We start from the raw sequence: 7,206 nt of genomic DNA, 5'->3' as shown, positions 1-7,206 counted from the left end.
TCAGCCAATTAACGGGGAGGGAGGATTTTGGAATTTGGCCATAGACGTCACGCCGAATATATAGTCGGGAGGACGAGACGTCCCTATCTATATCAGCGTAATAACACCTATCATTCATCGCCGCGGGGCGCATTGTTACTACTTACTGCCAAATCCAGAGATGTTGTCCCTGCAGCTGGACATAACAACACCACTTTCCGAAAAATTGGATTACTTGTTTGGTCATCACCAACAGTCACTGCCTCCTGCTACTACATGATGTAATAACCACCGCTCCCTGGAAATATAGTTCCTCTTCCGCACATTGTAGGCTATAAATCCAGTCTGGGTCTCCGTCTATGTTTATATTGTAGCCTATTATAGGCTATGGTTACAGTCAACAAAATCTGGGCTGTTCTTTGGTTTTTGTTTACAACAATGCGTTATGAGCATGTAGGCTATAGGTTACATTGTAGGATATGATTTTTGACTACAGTTGTTGTTGTTGTTGTTGTTGTTGTTGTTGTTGTTGTATAAGAGGTATGACAGGTTGGTGTTGTTGTTGTGTACGAGTTAGAAGTAAGACGACAGGCTCATTAAAACATGTTTCATTTGCCACGTGGGTCCAGATCCCTGATCTATAGCTAGCCAGTAACCTTTAAAATTATATTGGTTTATTATCGTCCCGGTCTATTGTCTTCATATGGTGTCACTTTCTAGGGGCAATAGACAAGTGTTAGTGCTAGGAAACCGAACAGGACGCTCACAGACCGTCACCACTAATAATGTGGAACTATCCAGTTTAGTTTCGGGGACGAAATTAGAATCTCATTTATATGCATTGCTACAAACTATATTTTAAGTAGCTGCAGTGATCATAACTATATTGTCTAAAAAAAACTCACTGCTTTAAATTAAGCATAACGAGTTAAGTTCATGCTTTGATAGACAGCAGATATATAGACCGCTTGAAATATATCTTACCTTACACAGGCGACGTCTCAATGTACATTTATGATGAGTCCTCCTCTCCTCTCGACAAACCTGTAGTAGACTTTCAGCTTCTCGACTGTTCTGACAGACAGCGCAGTGGAGGGTGGGGACTTTTAAACCCGATATCCATTTCTTCGGGTGCGCGCTGCCGCGTGGTGACGACGCGTGTTGTCTGCACTCGTCCAGAGGAAACGCCTTCTTGGAAGAAAAAAAACTCCCAACTGAGCCGTCCAAGAGAGAGCGAGAGAGAGAGAGAGAGAACGGAAAAGAGAAAGAGAGAGAGAGCGAGGAGAGAGTGTGTATGTCTATTACTCAGAGGACATTCCAAACAGGAACGGTGTGTCTACTCTGTACTGTAGCCCGTGTGCTGTATTAGCCTGTGTGCATTGCTGCCACCTGTTTTGAGGTGGTAATCATCATGGCTCATTAATTATGACTTGAAAATGGGGGACCCTGATGTAAATAAGACGAAAGTCTTTCTCTGGTAGGGGTGGGAAAGCTGATGGTCCTGGGCGTTGTGGACAGTGACCCCTACAGTTCGGTCGGGGCGCCTGCACAGCGAGGGTAGGATCTGGAGGGAGGTAGTGTGACCTTCCACACATTACACTCTCCCGGTGAGAATCTGCGCTGCCAGGCTGGCTGCCGGCTGGCTGCACATGCGTCGGAGGAAAGCATGTGACAGTCTCCGGCCTCCCGGACCAACAGTAGGGGGGAGTGCGCAACAACCAGGAAGGGGGTTGGGAATTGGCATAACGACTAACAGTGGGATGGGAGAAAAATCGGAAAAAGGAGGGGGGGAAAAAGATAATAATAATAATAAAAAATAAGTACAGATCACGTCTGAATGTGGAGGATCAAATCAAATCAAATTTATTTGTAAGGCCAGACAACACACGTTAATGTCCCCATGGGCCGGACACGTCTTCTTTAACACTTTGCCGCCCAAGCACGAGTTAACTCGGGTTTCGGTGCCATGCGTTGAGGACCAGAGCCACGAGTTAACTCGTAGCAAGTTGTTATTGTTTTATTCCATATTAATCACTGTATCAACGTCCCCCATCGACTCTGCAGATCTACCAGCATCTGTGATTTCGGCAACATGCAATACCTCTTAGGGGCGCCAATGCTCCACTGCAGTATCATTGAGGGCGAATGGGAAAAAGATTTCTTTTACTGTCTATGGGCGTTTCATATGAGCCTGATCCCAAACGAAGGGCCCGCACCGTTGTTCACGTTTCGATTAGCAGATTTCAGCCTGGAATAATGGGATTTATGATCGGCCAATGGACATATCGATCTACCAGATGCAGATCGATAAGGGCGAAATGCTGCCGGCTATCACATGGGCTGACGGTAAGACATTATTGACCTAAATTATAGCCGGATTGGAGCTTGTTGTAAAACGCAAGCAATAGATCAGTGAATGTGGCTACTTGCACGGACACTCTATTGCTAATCAATAATACTAATCGGCGTCCCCCGCCGCCCCCATTTCATCCATAGATGCTCTGGAATAGTCCGGATGATAAGCATTTTGTTTTATTTCATTCGAATATATACAACAGAAATGCCGTTCGATATAACGTGAGTAGCCTTTAGCCTCATATCTAGCTTCCCAGAAAATATATGAGACGAAAAGTGCGATAAACCTTATATTCACGACGCTATAAAATGACCAACCGATGGATTTTTTTTCTTTAAGCCATTATGAAGGCACGGTTTATGCACTCAAGTGACAATCAGAATGGACAGATCGCAATACTATAAAGTATAGATATAGCTGTACAAAGTCACATCGGTTTGTTTACAAAGCTTTGTCCTCCAGCCTATTAGACAGCGCCGGCCGGTCCTCAATGTGTTAAACAAGTCAAGAAGAAACATCACAATAAGTCAAGAACAAAACAAAAATACCATAAAGTATGCCCCGGGGGGTAGGAGAAGCCACTCAGAAGGTCCAGCACTGCAGGCCAGACAGAAGGCGTTATGAAGCTGTTCCATGGGACCGGTTGAGGTTAAAAAGGTTCTCCCATGTCTGCAAAAAAGCAGACATGGGAGCAAATAGACACCCTAACTAAACTAGACAGATTAATCTAAGGGTCAGTCCCCGACCAGGTGAGATCAGGGTAGGTTGAAGGTAGGGCTGGGCTATTAATCGATTTAATCGAATAAATGATTTATGACGATTTTGAAAAATTTAATTCGATTAAAAAAATGTATGTCACCTTTTATTTTACAAAAAGTGATGTTTTGTGAAAGTGATTTGCACTTTATTAATCCCAATAGGGAAATTCATTCTTGTTTGATGATCAAGAGGCACCTTTTATTAGTTTTAAGTGAAGATTGGTGAAAGTTAGGTTTGCACTTCAATCCCAATAGGGAAATTCATCTTGGTTTGATCATTTTTTTGTGTCAAATAAAAACAAAGGTTATTTGAATGATTTCCTTGGCGTTTCTAGTTTTCAAGAGAGAAAAAAATCGATTAAAATCGGATTTCTTTTTAAAAAGAGATAAAATTTTTAGGCCATATCGCCCAGCCCTATAGTTGGAGAGAGAGAGAGAGAAAAGATGAGTCTTTAAAAGCTTCGACAGAGCAAGCGCCCCTGACGACGGCAGGTAATTTGTTCCACAGGGAGCGCGGTAGACAGGCTCTGTGGCCGGCGGATTTCTTTTTAACCCTAGGAATCTATAGAAGCCACGCATTTTGTGAGGGCAGAGCACGAGGATGATCTCCGAGTCGCTGTCTCCAAAATTAAACCCAGACTGGACTTGTGCTTCAAGCATAGTGCCCATCCATCTCATTAGGCGAGTTGAACATTAGCCTTCTAAATGAAACACGCTATATGTATTCATTTTATGGTTGTTTGATTGTGTTATTTTGTGTAGTTATTGAGTGTTAAAAGCCTCCAATGCATATGTGTGCGTGTGGATGTTTCGACCACCTCCTATAATAGTGGGGGGGGTCGCGGGTCTCTTGAGTTATTTCGGGGGGGGGGGGGGGGGGTCTGAAGAGTTTAAAGTAATTATTTTCACTAGCAAGATTTCATTCATTCCATTAAGCCCAATGCCAGCAGGCACATTTAAAGAAATATAATCCGATGGGTAATGAGACTTTAGCCTATGCATTTAACTTGTCTGCGATATCTTCCAGTCATCATGGTTTTCGGGGATCGACACCTCCCCCTTTTCAGATAAGACTGGCACACGCAATTATCCTGAGTACTCAAGTCTGGTTCGAATTAACGAGATTGTTTGAGACCGAACAGGCTTCGAGAAACAGAGATAGCCCGATATCAATCATCGGGTTAATTTAAGCTGGCTAATAGGACATTTGATCGGCTTAGTTGGAACGGGGCCCAGTAGGCATTAATCTGAAGAAGAGTTGTCATTTTGCTACAGAGGACATAATCCTGCAGGTTCAGTACACCAAATAGCTCCTTTTTTTTAGCAGCAATGAATTAAATACTAAAAGGGCCTTAAAATCTTTTATCATTTAATGCAGGTATCCCATCACTGTTATGATAGTCATTAAATAATAACACATCCGGTCAACAATGAAGCAGCCAGGTTTAGTATTAAGACCAAAATTGAAGACAAATATATTTTCTTAATCCAAAAACTTTAATCAAAGTATAAACAATAAGAAATGAATAAGTGAGAGTTAAGAACAGAGTCCAAAAAGTCCCAGAACAAAGTCTTTCATCCAGGTGGTATAATCAGCTCTCTGCCGCCATTCACGACTCTGCTTCCACTTTATTGCCTCTCGATCGTACAGGCAGCACTGGACTCTAGACTTGGTACCAGGAACTCCTCAAGACTCTTAACTGTGGTCAGAACGTGTAGTCAGCCATGGTGGAGGTAGAGGGGCAGTTTACTTTGACCTCTGCCTCATCTTTCTCCTTTTGCGCTTCAGCCTGCAAATAAGAAACACAAGGCTCTGTTCAAACAAAATACCATGGACAAGTACTACTAGTCTACAAGATACACTACACCACTAAGGTACCCAGCCATGTACATGTCAAAATACTTCCCAAAGGTCAGTGAAGCACGACACTACACAAATCATGTTAAACCCAGATTCGGCTCAAACAAGGGACTAAACACGTTTTGCAGACTCTGTTATGCCATCAATGTGGAACACCCTACCCACAGCTGTAAAGGAATGTGAATCACTCACTACCCACCTTCAAAAAAGCTCTTAAAAGAGCACCTACGGGAGGCTGCAATTCGAAACTGGCCACTGTAAATGTCCAAACCCAACCCACTCCAATGTACAGTTTCCCCCTGCCACCCCAAATGGGGGACCCTGATGTAAACAAGACGAAGTCCCTCTGGTCTGCATCCCCCTAACAATTGTGTGTATTGAGCCGTACTGTATTGTACCCATTCTGCAATCTGTTAAAAACTGAATGTGTTGTGATGTACTGAATAATATACAATTTGTTTAATTGCCTTAGTTCATTATACATAAAACTGTCGATAGGGGTGTGATCTTACCTGCGCATGCGCTTCTTTTTCCACTGTAATTGAAGAGAAGACAACGTTAGCCAGCGTTAGCTAAAAAGTCTACACTGATGGTAGCGTCAGCATTTCACAGACGCAAACGTAGAGAAACAAGAAATAATGTACGTTATAGACATTTGTACTAACGCTAGCATATGTTAGCTAGTAAGAATAGTACACCGTGACCGCACGTCTAACTCCCAAACAAACACCGCTGATGCGTAAAGATATAGGCAAATAACACATACCTTAGCTCTCATGTCGGGGAGAGGTAACAACAGATGGCACCAACTCCAGGAAGATCGTCACAATACACGCGACTTGGTATTTATAAGACTCCCGCGGGCGTTATTTTTTTCCGTAGCCGTATTTCTGGCAAGACGCTCTCTGATTGGCCGACGCCTGTTTCTACACTGGTTAAGCTTAGGCACTCTTTCGAAGTTGGTTAAGGTTAGAGTTTGTCTTAGAGCGTGACGGCAAGTTCTTTCGACGGTTAAGCTTAGGCACTCTTGCGAAGTTGGTTAAGGTTAGAGTTTGTCTTAGAGCATGGCGATAGAACGCCATGTAGTTTGCAGGCTGTTCGACGTGGAAATGGGCAAAGACACAGCTCGTCACGCGATTGGGCAAACATGTACAGCAGAGTACCCCGTGTACCACCATATCTGTATGCCTCTGTGTATGAGTACTATATAATATATACTGTATATATATAGATACCACACACACTCATACATCTCTCCACAAGTAACTGGGTATATATCCAACAGACCACCCATACATAAATTAATATACATACCCATAAATACAGTATATTCATACATCTCTCCCCTTAGTTTAGTAACTAGGTATATATCAACGAACAGACCCTATGCATATATTCATACAAATATACACACGTATACACCCCCCCCCCCCTCCCACACACACAACCAACCTCCACCAACCTACACACACTCACACCCACACACTGCCCTACAGGGCGAAAGCATCAACCCCAAACACATGCCCAACACCTAAAGGGCAGCACCGACTTGTATCACCAATATTACACATTTACAATGTTAGACTATTCCACCCTTCACTAGAGCTAATAATCTCCCATTTGCTATAATATTGAAAACTGTTATGGATTATGGCAATTATTTGTTCCAAAAGAAATAGTCTCTTCAATGTGTTCTTATATAACTTAGGCTCAGATTGATTCTGGATTGAACTTTAAATATAAATATCTTGCCTAAAATAATAATTGTATTTATTATCAGAGGGCATCGATCACTCAAATCACCCATTATATTATTTTGAAGTGTTAACTTTAACTTAACAGATCCTGAAGTTAACCACTTTTGAATGTTTGTCCACAGATTTACATGAGGGCAAAAATAAAACAAATGCATCTGATCTTCCTCTTCCTCACTACAAAATCTGCATAGAGGCGATTGTTCAATATTGAACCTATAGAGATTTTATACAGACCTGTTATTTACATCCTAAAACGTTGAATTCGTCTTTCCACTTTGTTGGAATGGTTGACAAAAATGTGTGTAAGATAACAAGTTAGTGCTGTCTAGCATTTATTTTTATTTATAAAAATAATACAATTTTGCAACGTTTTCTATAGAAATGTTTTCCATTTATTAGCACATTTGAGTTCATCGATTGTGCTTGAGTTTGAATGTCTTTATATCATCTCAGCGGGATAGTACTGGAAATTCAACCATGCCTTCAATGCATATT

At 42.0% G+C, this 7,206-nt stretch overlaps 1 long non-coding RNA gene across 1 annotated transcript; it reads right to left on the bottom strand.

The window, feature by feature from the left end:
- Positions 1–4,569: 4,569 nt before the first annotated feature.
- Positions 4,570–5,851, bottom strand: LOC311240838. The gene is made up of 3 exons (XR_014620501.1): positions 5,721–5,851; positions 5,467–5,489; positions 4,570–4,883 (listed from the first exon to the last, which is right to left on the bottom strand). It is a non-coding gene; the product is annotated as an uncharacterized lncRNA (long non-coding RNA).
- Between the last annotated feature and the right edge of the window lie 1,355 nt (positions 5,852–7,206).

Source organism: Notolepis coatsorum, assembly GCF_963971535.1.
Source record: "Notolepis coatsorum genome assembly, chromosome: 14".
In the NCBI taxonomy this organism is placed as follows: Eukaryota; Metazoa; Chordata; class Actinopteri; order Aulopiformes; family Paralepididae; genus Notolepis; species Notolepis coatsorum.
Note: the sequence above shows the minus strand (reverse complement) of the source record. Positions and strands in the feature narration are given on the sequence as shown.